The following is a 13,357-nucleotide window of genomic DNA, read 5'->3' on the forward strand; positions in this document are numbered from 1 at the left end:
TTGACGAGAAAAGTCAATTACTGGCTGAGGCTACTGTCTGTATGGAGTTTGCATGTTTTCCTCATGTCTGCATGAGTTTACTCTGGGTACCCTGGTTTCCTCAAACATCCCAAAGCTGCATCCATTAGGTTGTGTATAAGCTGTGCACGTGTCTAACTGTACACAGTTAAAACAGTTTTAACTTGTCCCAGTTAAAACAAGTGTGAAGTTTCTCATTGATTCCCAAAATATTGGGTAAATAATTATCTTACTTGTTTTTATTAATCTTTCTTAAACGTATGTATAGTTTACATTTACTTCAGTGTTTTACATTAAAGTGTTTTGGATTTTTATTTAGAACATTAGTGATGTTTCTGTGACCAGAATTGTACTGTAGGAACTTAACCCTTGTTTATATCACTTAGCCTATGGTGAAACTGATTTCCCTGTACTTTATTTTGCTTAAAGTTGCTGTTTCTAAGAACTTATCAATGATTTTTAGTGAGGACTTACAGCAGTAAGATTTTAGCTAAGTTTAACTCACTTGCCATATAATGTATTCTGCATTGTTATTCTGCTATGCGGTTAGTAGCAGAAGCAGTATGAGGCCTCAGTTCTAGTTATTTTTTATATACTACTATTAATCATTTTTAAAACCTTTTTTGGTTCTGTCTTCCTATGCTTGTTGATTACTACTAGATTGCTTTATAATGTTATGTTGTGCACATTTCCGACGGACAAGTATATATTCGCATAATAACTGCTAAGTTTAGTTTTTGACTAGTTGATGGACTTAATGATATTCTATGTGTACTCTCTTAGAAATAATATAGTAAGGTAGATATCACTAACATCTCTATGAAGTTTTTTTTTCTCATTCCCCTCAGACTCATTTAATTACTCTCCCTTTTATATTACTGAAGTATCTTGCCTATTTTATATTTATCTTGAATTTAAAATTTTTACTTACTAAAATAAATTAAAATATAATGTTTAGCCAACTCCATTGCCTAATACTGTCACAATGTAAGTGCTTAATTCAAGATAAGCTTTTCTTGTGAGTGGACAAACGAGGCATCTTCCTTAAAGACTGCGTACATTTGATTGAGCTCCTGTATTCTGGTTATGTATGCTCTTAGGGTTCATGCCCTCACTTTCATATCACATGGAAAGCGTGCCCATAAATTCCACAGGATTGGAAACCAGTCATTTTTATGGCTACCATTAGTGCTATATTTTTTCTCTTAGTTCTCTATTATAGTCATTTGATCAAATTAATGTTGAGTAGATGATGTGCAACTCATGAGTTTATACACTTTCCTACATGGAGGTTTCACTAGAGTGGGCAAGCTAACATTCATGAAATCATGATGCACATAGAATATGGTCGTTCTAAAAATTTACTATGTTCTTCACACAATGATTTATTTGCATAGCAAATTATATTCATATACTTTTTCTATGTATTTACTAAAATACATTTTTAGAAGCATTTTTTTATTTGCTGAATATATTGTCATAATAATTCCAAATAACCTTTTTAAAATGCAGTATAACGCAAAGGACTGAATTAGTAGACCATCCTGTTTTAATTACATAGACATGAAGGTTTGACTCTTTACAAAATTTTAATGTGAACTTTTAGAGGCTACTTCATGCTGTAGTTGAGCTTGTATCTTTTCTGGCTACTAAATTATACATTTTGCTTTGTGTCACCATGTTGATGTAACATCTGCATTTAAAAAGCAAAGTGAGCATAAAATAATGGAATTGTGTCCTTTGTGCTATTTTTAAAAGAAATCATCCAGATTTTTAACTTGTATCTTTTGGTACACACAGTGCTCTTTTTTCATTACTTCAGCATGAGATTTTTTTAAAGTCCATTAAACTTTCATATGGACAATGCCATGCCTACTTTTCTAAGAATAATGGCTTAGCCAAATATTCTTGTTAAATGTTTTGTCAGTCCCTCAATGTATCTAAAGTGTCTATCATATGCCATTTAGCAAGATGCACTGTTAGTAGTCAGCACTGACAGATAGGATAAATGATAGGAAGAAGAGTGATGGAGATATTATTTTGAAATCTTCTATTTTTTATTGTTTGTATTTTAACATATACTAGATGAAACTGTATCTTAACAGTTTCCACTCCAGTGAAATATTTCAAGACAGTATTTCTTTTGCAATACAAAAATTTCCTCATTTTCCCAAGCACCATAAATAAACAGAAGAGTATGAACAGATCTCTGAAGATAGGAGAAAATGAAAAATGATTTGTCAAAAATAGCAACTGAAAGGAGGTAGGAGAAACAGATTTTCAGAGAACTACTAGATATCAAAGGAATAAAAATGGTCTTTGGAGTTCCTTAATGTTTTGTTAAAAATAGAGAGATGAATAAAATCATAATGACTATTTTCTCATGCTCACGGTTGTCAGACTAAATTTATTTTAAATGGTGGTGGGGGCAGGATTGTTGATACATAAGCTATTGATGAGAAATCAGAAATTAGCCTTTAAGTTTACTGATGTTGAGAGAGTTTGTGGTTTTTATTGGAACACCTCTGCAAATTACATTGAAAGATGTTATTTTCCTTATGACCTCAATTAAACATTTAAAATGAGGAGGGCCTCCAGGGACATTGAAACAGAAATATGAAACTTTGCATTTTGGCAAGATGATTACTTATCTGTACTTAATAACAACATTTCAATCTCGTTAAAGTGAATTGTCGCTTCCATGTTTATTTTTGAAAGAATTATTATTCTTTTAAGAGTTTATCTTTAAAAAGTCAATATTCTAATATGCTTTGTGGAGGAGGATGAATCTATTAAACAATTCCTATCTCTCTTTTCAGAAATTTATAGTTTTACTGCACTTAACATAGTCTAGCAAATAATACTCAGTGACAACATTTTTTAACAATGTATGCATGATTTACCTAAAGTGAAAGGTACATATGTTAAGAGTAAAGTTCCATGAGTATTCACAACTGCATACACTAATATAATCCAAACATCTGTCTAAGTATAGAACATTTTCATCAGCAAGATCTGTTAGGTCACTTCCCAGTCAATTCATACTCCTCATCTCCAGGTAATCACAGCTCTGGTTTCATTTACCATCCATAGTCTTCCTTGTTTTAGAACATCATACTAAATGAAAAATATAATATGTCTTCTTTTCTGTCTGGCTTCTTCCAATTAGCATTATGTTTTTGAGATTCATTCATTTTGCATGTATTAGTAGTTTATTCCTTTCTATTGCTGAGGATTATTTCATTGAATTTTTACCCATTTGGTGTAGATGAACACTTAGGTTGTTCTTGGTTTCTAACTATTATGAGTAAAGCTGTTACAAATATTATTGTTCAAGTTTTGTATATGTACATTTTCTTTCCTCTTGGATTAATTCCTAGAATTGGAGTTGTGGATTCTAGGTTAGGTATATGTTTAACTTGTCACAAAAATTCAAACTTATTTCCAAAATAGTTGTACCTTTTTACAGCCACACCAGCAATGTATGAAAGTTCAAGTTGTTTCTTATTCAATCCAGCAGTTTGTATTCTCAGTTTTTAAAATTTTATCTATTTTGGTAAGAATGTAGTTTTGCTTAATATACATTATTTTCTGATTTAATAATACTGACTAGTTTTTTGGGTTTATTGGCCATTTCCAAATCTTCATTTGTAAAGTACCTATTCAAGTTTTTTTTTTTAAATTGGGTTGTTCGGGTTGTTTACTTGTGTTTTTTAAACTGGGTTGTTTGCAATTTTATTATTGACACATAAGGAAAGAAAGACACACACACACACACACACACTTCTGTTCATCTAAAGACACAATGAAAATAGATGCTATATGTATCAAAGGATATAACTCTGCCGTGATGTTGACTGTGGTTCTTGCCTATTGGTTTGTGGACATAGAAGCGCTAAATGTCTAGGTGTTAATTGCCCCGTATGATTCAATATGACCCTTCCTGTATTACCAAGAGGAAGTATGCCCCCTTTAAAAAACAGAACTTTTATCCCTGCTGATTCCAGAATTGTGGAAACAGGATGTACTCATTCTCAAAATGGACCACTGGAAGTGATGGTAAACAGCAATATTTATACTTCCACTCTTTGGTTCTTGAACCTATGTAATCTTCTGATAGAGGGCACCATTTTATATAAAACTTTTTAATTCAATGTGTACCCTATGTCTTGATGATGCCCAATCCTGGCAAGGTAATACCACTGAGCTGGTGCTTCAGTTCTGCATTTAACTGGCCATTCCAATGCTCTAATAGAACCCTTATTTACTCAACAAATGGGCTCTTTTGGTTTTTGTTGAATAAATAAGGACTCTATTAGAACATTGGTTTTTCTCCACACCCACTCTCAAACATCTTTTACTGTAAAATGTGTCCTCTGGTCTGTTATAAGGTCATAACATATCCCTTTTGGCAGATGTAATACTTTGTGAGCCCTTAGACAGTAGTGCTGATTGAGATCTTACAGGCATAAAATACAAACATACCCCTTAATTATATATCTATTCCTGTGGAAACAAACCATTAGACCTTCCCAGTTGAAAGAAGTCCAATGTAGTCAACTTGTGAAGTATTCAGTTGGTCTCCTTGAGGAGCAGAACAAATTAATGTCATTTGCTTTTTGTTGCTGCTAAGTTTGTTACTCAGAAGTGGCACTAACTGGGTCAGGATTGCTAAAAGGGAGTCCATGCTATAGTGCCCCATGCACAGCCTCCATCTCTGCTACTGTAGCCCCTTCATTTATGTGACTGTTGTTCCACACTGGGGTTGCCAACAACAAAGTCTGGCTAACATCAACTAAGTACACTTATTTGTGTGTGTGTGTGTGTGTCTGTGTGTGTGTGTGTCTGTGTGTGTGTGATGGGTGGGACTCTACCATAGTGGACATGTTTTGGTAGAAATTTACCTGTAATACAAAAATCTTCACGCTTCATACCAACTCAAGTATAACCATGCACATCCTCCTACTGTAACCCTCTTTGTCCCAGATTTTTCAAATGCTTCTTTTCCAGTCCTTTCAACAACTGGCCAGGCCATTTGCTTCTGTCAATTTGTCCATATATATTCTAATTTGGGACTATATTTCTTTTCACACAAAGTGAACAACCAAGTACACTGCCAGAAGCTCTGCCCTCTGGGACAATGTTCCCTCTCCACTGTTTTTCTAAGTTGCTTCTGCTCTACAACCACATACCATAAAATAGGATGTTTCTCTTCTTTCAGCTAGTTGTATGAAAGTTTCCAGTGGATGGATGTGTCACAGAGAAAGGGGCACTGGTACAACCTTGGTGTATGACATGAGTATCTGGAATACCTGCTCAGATAGCTTCCTTTGGTCTTGTTTTGCTTGTACTCAGTCCCAGATTTATCCGTTCCGGCATACAATGCATTATTTTTATATCCCCTGAGCACTAAGTCTTTGAAGTTCTGAAAGTGCTGAGGTCATAATGAGCAGCTCTGGATACATGGGCAACTAGTGTCTAATACTAAGGAATTCCATCTTTATCAGAGCCTAATAGAAATTCAGGAATTGGTTTTCAAATGGCGTATAATTATTATCTGTAGATGTCATGGCCTTTCTTTGTAAACCTAAAGAAATGTGTTGAGATTTTTCCAGTGGAGCTTTCCCCAAACGCTACACAAGATTATTGTTCACAACTGATATTTCACAACTAATGTTCCAACACCAACTACATGAGTATCAGCTCATGTAGTCCAATTATTTATTTATTTATTTATTTCACATGTTTTAAGAATAAAGTCTTCATAATCTTTGAATTTTCAGCTGTTTTGTCATAATGTTACCACACATAGGTGAATTGTGTCACGTGTTTAAAAAAAATTGCCTATGGATATCAAATCAGTAGGAATTTTCATCCATGAAAATCTCAGATATACCTGTGATCTAGATTAAGCAATTATCTTTAAATAATAGTTTTTTTGTTTTTGTTTTTTTTAGCCAGTCACATGGAGTTACCTCAGCCTGGGTTTAATATCTGTATGTTTAGTTTTGAAGCAGGACAATTTTCCTGACTGCTTTGCAGGCAGAAACTGGAATGCAGGCACTGGAGCTAGCCGGTTGCTTCAGCTGGCTTCACTAGCTCGGACCCACCACACTCTACTCCTCGCAGGAGGGCGAACACAGCTGAGTGGGTGCAGGAGCTGGGGCGAGTGATTCTGGGTGGCAACAGGAGCAAAACTTCATGCAGGCCCCGTGGCAGCATCTATGGGAGTACATATGACTCCTCAAAACACCAAAAGGAGTATTATAGGCAGTGCTGTTTTAGCTTTGCCATCCACAGACAGCTTAAGTGTTTAACAGCTCAGTGGCCTTTTAGTGAGGGCAGAGGGTCAGTATGATAGCCTTCGGTATCTCGAGCTCTTGTCCAGCATCCAGGAAAAATCAAGTTGCACAAACGAAATGAAGGATAGTAAACGCAGGGGATTTTATTGCTGATGGAAGTGGCTCTCCGTGGGAAGAGGAGCTGCAAAGAGGATGGAGCGGGAAGGTGTTCTTCCCCTGAAGTCCAGCCATCTCTGGCCAGGCTCTTCTCCAAAGTCCCACCATCAAGCTATCTCTCTGAAGTCAAGCTTCTTCTCTCCAATGTCCAGCTGCTGCTTCTCTTCTCTTCTTCTCTGCTCTCTGCCAGTGGAGCCTGGGGTTTCTATGGGTACAGGATGGAGGATGGAGTGGGCCAAGGTAATTTTGGAAAAGGCAACATTCGAGTGGGAAAACAGGGATGTAAAGTTTTGACTTTGGGCTACAGTTCCAGGCTTGAGGGCGGGGGCCCTCACCGGGCACCCTGCCCTTTTCTGCCTAGAATTTCTCTGCCTACTGTCCCTATTAGTTCATGTGGGTCCCAGTACATCTTCATGTATAATACTTGGTTTTCTCATTTTTTTTAAGTAACATTTTCTTGCCAGTTGGACTTGGGATTGCTAACTCACTTTAGTTTGTCTCCTTTTTGTAGATTATTTTTGTCCATACTTTCTGATTTATGCAAAAAAAAAGAAAATTAGAGTATTTCACTAAGGATAGCACTGACTACATCCAATTACTCCCAACATAGGTGCTTAAATCCCAAAATATCTATGTTCATATATTTAATACAGCATTTCTGTGTGTGAGAATCAAGAATGACGTCTTATATGGGTTTCGTCTGACATCTTGAGCAGAAGTTACAATATAAATGTAATATATCTCTTCTTCTTTGTCAAAGCAACTTATATTTGTGAGTCAACCAAATATAATGTTTTGATTATGCACACAACATAATTATATATTATTAACGTATTAAAGATACTCATTGATAACATTGCTCAATTTGAAAATATTTTAATCTTTTAGCATACCAGAAATTATCCCAGATATTTATATTCATTAAATTGTTTAAGTGCCTGGAAAATTCTATGAATTCTGTTGGGATTCTCAAAGTCTATGAAAGAGATGACATTTAAAATTATATTATTGACTATAATAATTATGAATGATATAATATGTATCAATTTTACTTCAAAATAATACAGTAGTAGAAGTTAGGGGAGTATAAATTTTAAATGATTCACCACAAGTTGGCTAATTTTGAGCTTGGGTGATGGCTTTATAAGGGTTCATTATACTACTCTCCACTTTTTAAAGGGTTAAATATTTTCACTGCAAAAATGTTTGGAAAATAAATATTAGATCTTCAGATTTCCTTAAAAGTGTTATAAGCAATCATGTAATTATGATATTCACATAATTCCTTCATGACAGTTAAAGATACACACTTTGTTTTCAACATTTAAACTCACCATTTATTGCTAAAGTCTTATAGCACATTTGTGCTATCTGAAGCACAATATTTAAAAATTGTTTCTAAATACAAATGCATTGAAAAGCTAACAAACCCTAAGCAGAAGCCTCATGATGGAACAAGGCATTGCTATCAATTTCATTTATTGTTAATAACATACTCACAAATGGAGCGATGGTTTTAACTGAAGCTTAATTTGAGGAAAACACAGCAAATTTCTAAAGCCTTTTTTTCTTTTTTAGTGAGTTTCTTAATGTTAAATTTGAAAATAAAAATGCACACATAATATTTTATTGTTGAAAATTAATTTTCATCAGAAATATATTCCCCTCTAAGAAAACAAACTGGAAAGATAATTAGAGAGAAAGAAAAAGGTATGTAAGGAAACATGGGAACACTATCTCAAATGAATGTAGCTAGGACTAAATTCAGATTACACTAATACTGAAAACATAATGTCATTTGATACTTTTGAATGCCTTTTGGCATGCAGTGCAAGGACCACAGCTGGGCTTTTAGCTTGCTGATTGATAAATTTAATGAAGCCATTCTCTTATATTGTTATTTGTCCTTTTTAAAAACAAACGGAGTTTTCATAAATAGTTTGATTATCTTTTAAATGTTTTTCCTCTTCTTCAAGCAATTATTTTCCAGGCAGTATCAACCAAGCAGAAAGAGAGCATTTTTAAATCGTAGTTACTATTTTTCTGTAGCTTCACTTTGACCTAGAAAGAAAGCCTGATATTTTATTCTCATTCTTCTAAGATTCACTAACTTAACTTGAGGGTAAGCCAAACCACAATTAAAAAATTCCTGCCTTCTTTAAAACAGGCTGTTGCATCCAGGGATGTTTAATGTGCCTAAGGTTGAAGGCACTTTGAATCCATTTTGGAAGCAGCTTGAGTTATTGAAGAAGGTTGTCTATCTTAGCTATTGTTCAGGTCTGTTCAGATCTGTTCCTCCAAACACTTAGTACACTCTGAAGGACAGAAAACCTGGCCTCTTTCCTTTGATAGAATACATTTCTATATATAATGTATGTCTATATGCTGAAAGAGAGAGTAACCCTTTATATGTCTAATTAATCTCTACACGTTCTTCACAAAATGTCCTCCTTCTATGTAGAAGAGGAGGACGCAGTCAATTTTCTTTTATTTAATAATAACCTTTATCTATTTGCATTTTAGAAGTAATACGATAAGGCTTTGGATATTGAAATATCTCTTATCTCTAACTGGAGATAAGGTATGGCGTACTACATTTCTGGAGTCTGAACCAATTAGCCTAAAGGCAGTACATGCTCCCTCCATGCACCTTTTTTTTTTTTTTTTTTTTATAAGGAGCAGTCTTCTCTCTTTGATTTATAGTTCTCATAAGGAAAGTAATATATTTCATGATTAGTTTTAGTCCCAAGTCATTTGCATATTGAATAAGAGATTCAGAAAAGACTAGGAGAAAATAACTATGTACCTTTATTTACATTTAATAATCAATATGATTTATGCATTCAACACATCTCACAGCTTTTATTTTAAATTAATCTCATGAAAATACACTGACAAGATAGCTATTATTTTAGATCACCTTTTTTATGTTCTAAATTTAAAGGCAATTTAGAACCTTGTTTCCGTCTATGCCTCATTTCAAGACCCTACTGTCTAGAAAAGTTAACTAGATGAACACAGGTTTTAGTTTTACTTAAATGCAACCTCATCTTGTCTTGTTAGGGACCATTTCAAGTGCCTCTAATATTTGTGATGCCTAAATGAAACTACTGAGATACATTCATGGGCCATCCAGAAATGTAAGGATTTTAACATCCTTCAGGCTACCCTTGGCTGATGAGAGCTGGGAGACAGGACAATGAATAAAATGCCTTCCCCTAAAGGAAGGAATACCTGATTTTATTATCATATCAAAGCCAGTGACCTACCGAGATACTGGTAGAATTCTAGCCTCAGTACCCTCGCCCAATTTTGTTCCCTGGACAATATTCCCAAATAAAGCTTCATCTCAGTGTCTGCCAAAACAGGCTTTTACTCTGGAGCTAGATTGCCTGAGTTCAAATCCTGGCTCTATCTCATAATATATGTTACCTTAAAGAGTTATTAACATTTCTGTGCCACTATTTTCTTATATGTAAAATAGAGGTTATTAGACCTACCAATAGCAGTGTTATAAGGATTAAAATATATAACATATGTAAATTACTTAGGATATTTTTTAGCCTACAGTGAGCACTATATAAGCATGTGATTTTATTTTACCTGTTACATGTTATCTAATCAAAAAATAACTATATTTTAGAAATATCCATGGTCACACAAATTGCTTACGGCAAAGGCACTTTTTATAATTTTTTTTTCACTCAGAATAAATGCTATTCCATATACTTTTGAGGCTCACTTTCATAAAACAACTTTTTCTTAAAAGTTACTTTTAGGCTAAAACAATTTATTCACAATCTAAAGCATTTTGTACAAAATACCTTTTTCTTTTTGCAATACCTCAGAAACTGTAAGTAAAAGCTCTTAATTTGGACTAATTACACAAGTTAGTTGTCAACACTGACTAAATTTATTACATAACCCAAGTTTTAGAGTTTATTCTATAGCCTTTGAATTATAACTTGTCAAGATTGATTGTGTGTGTATGTATGTGTATGTGTGTGTAAATATATATTATATATATGAAGAATGTATACATATTATTATAGTGTATGAAGAAAATGGCAGGAAATGTTAGAAGTTTAGGTGATAGGATAGAGGCTGATGACATATTTATTCACTCGCTATGTAGACTTCAAAATCATTTCATTTCCTATAACAAGAAAGTATATCCTTCCTGTTGAATTGGTGCTCATCCTTATAATTTACTATGTCCTATAAAATCGAGCAGGATTGATGTTGTGTAAGATCAGAAGCTAGACCCAAGACACCCAAGACTTTGCTACTGTCTCTGGAAACCCTGAGATTATCAAGTGAAACATATTGGTATGAATGAAAAAACACATGTAAAAGAACCATCTCAGGCAAGGTCACCCAGACCAGTTAGTTCTGCCTGCCCCCATATGTGTACACATGCTGACCTCGGACACATAAGGCTACCCAAGATTAATCTAGTGCAGCCAATCTCAAAAGAAAGTTCTAAATAATGATACAGACAGGAAGCTGGGAAATACTAGGCAGAAAAAGGTAGGATTCCCTGGCACAGCCCCACTCTTAAGCCCGGACCCATGGCCCAAAGTGAGGACATGCATTCCTGTTTCCCCACTCAAATGTTACTTTTTGTCCGCCCCACCCGCCTTGTGTTCAGATAAAAACCCCAGGCTCCATGGACAGAGTGGCAGAGAAGGAGAGAAGAGAAGCAGCCGGATGTCAGAGAGAAGCAGCTTGACTTCAGAGGGACAGCTTGACGGTGGGACTTCAGAGAAGAAGTCAGCCAGGGATAGCCGAACTCCAGAGGAAGACCACCTTCCTACTCCACCCCTTTCCAGCTCCCCTTCCCACGTGGCGTCACTTCCACCACTGAATAAAATCCTACAGATTCACCACCCTTCAATTTGTTCATGCAACCTGATTCTCCCTGGATGCCAGACAAGAATTTAGATACCAAGAAGGCAGGTGCAAAAGGCTGTCACCCTGACCCTCCACTGAGCTGTTAAACACGTAAGCTGTCTGTGGACAGCAAACCTAAAAGAAGACACTGTAACACACACCTTCTGGGGCTCCGGGGGTCACAGGTACTCCCCTAGATACTGCCACAGGGCTGCATAAAATGCTACTCCTGCCAGTGCCCAGAAATATTCGACCCAGCCCCTGCACCCACTCATCTGTGTGCCGCCCCTTCCATGAAGGTTGACAGCTGTGGGCTGAGTAAATGAGCCAACCCCTTCTCCAGTCCCGCAAAGGGGTCAAAGGAACTATCCCATTTCAATAACGTGTAGGAATATGACTAATAATTAATGGCTATTTTCTTCAAGCAATTTGCTAAATTTTGTAATACCTCAGATTTATTGAAGTATCATGTATGAAGAATAAAACCCACCCATTTTGGGTGTTCAGGACCATGCATCTTGACAAGCATGTATAATCACATAACCACCATCACAGTGATTGTATAGACTATTTCCATCACCATGAAGGGTTTCCTTGTGTTCTTTGTAAACAAATCCCCAAACATCATCACTGCTTCAGATCCTGGCAGCTATTCATTTGATTTCTATCTCTATAGTTTAGCCTTTCCTAACCTGTTTCATAAATGGGATCATACAGAATGTAGTCTTTTGAGTCTAAATTCTCTTAGGATATTGCTTTTGTGATTTATCCATGTCATAGTGTAAATAATAGCTCATTCCTTTTTATTCTGAGTAGTATTCTACTATATGGATATACAATAATTTCTTTGTTCATTAAGTAGTTAGTGGACATTTAGAATGTTCCTCAGTTTTGGTGGTTATGACTAAAACTGCTACAAACATTAGTATACAGGCTTTTGTGTGAACATAACTTAATTTCCTTTGCATGTTATATATTAATATATACATAGCTGTATAAAAAACTACCGAACTGTTTTCCAAATTGGCTACACCAGTTCACATTCCCAACAGCTATATATTCAACTTCCAGTTGCTTTGCCTGCTTGTAAGCATTTACAATTGTCATGTTTTTGTTTGTTTGTTGGACGTTTGATGAGGTATGTTGTGATGTCTCACTGTGGTTTTAATTTGCATTTTCCTGGTGACTAATGGTAGTGAGCATTGCTACTAGGGCTTGTTTTAAATCCATATCTCTTATGTAGTAAATTATCTTTTAATATATTTTACCCATTTTTATTTTTTCTTATTAGTAAGTTTTTCATATTTCATTATTCTTTTGGTTACCACTATTTTATTAAGTGTGTTTTGCAAATATTTGCCCTGAAGCTATGGTTTGCCTTCTATTTTTAAACACTATTCTTTAAAAAGCAAACACCTTTTGAGTCCTATCTAAAAAATCACTGCCTTATCTCAGATCACAGAGATTTTTCTGTTATGTTTTCTTCTAGACAGAAGTTTTCAATTTTAGGTTTTACTTTAAGACTACTGTTTTCCACGCACATGGGATATGTGTTTCAGAACTATTTGTTGGGTGATTATACTTTCTCTGTTGAATCATATTGCCAACTTTATCAGAAATGATTTGCTCATATATAGGTGGGCCTATTTCTGTATGTTTTATTCTGTTCAACTTACATGGTGACAATTGTATTACCAGAACCATACTATCTTGATTACTATGGCTTCATAGAAAATCTTAAAATCAGGTACTGAGTCTCCTAACTTTGTTTTTTATTTTAAAAATGATTTTGGAGATTTTAGGCCTTTTGCTTTTTCATATAACGTTAAAATCAGCTTGTAGGCTTCTTCGAAGGCCATATGGGATTCTTTTAAATTGTGTACAATCTATGGATCAACTTTAGAAGAATTTTTGTCTTGACAATTTTGAGTCTTCTACTCAATGAATATGATATAATTCTCCATTTATTTATATCTTCTTTAATAGTT

At 35.0% G+C, this 13,357-nt stretch overlaps 1 long non-coding RNA gene across 2 annotated transcripts in view; it reads right to left on the bottom strand.

The window, feature by feature from the left end:
• The window catches only part of LOC134810094 (uncharacterized), a 59,155-nt gene extending 53,719 nt beyond the window's left edge, over nucleotides 1-5,436 (bottom strand). For both annotated transcript variants that reach the window (XR_010157303.1, XR_010157301.1), the window contains exon 1: nucleotides 5,211-5,436. This is a non-coding gene — a long non-coding RNA (uncharacterized LOC134810094). The remainder of the gene's footprint in view (nucleotides 1-5,210) is intronic.
• Between the last annotated feature and the right edge of the window lie 7,921 nt (nucleotides 5,437-13,357).

The sequence above is a fragment of the Pan troglodytes genome, chromosome 4 (genome assembly GCF_028858775.2).
Source record: "Pan troglodytes isolate AG18354 chromosome 4, NHGRI_mPanTro3-v2.0_pri, whole genome shotgun sequence".
Lineage (NCBI taxonomy): Eukaryota > Metazoa > Chordata > Mammalia > Primates > Hominidae > Pan > Pan troglodytes.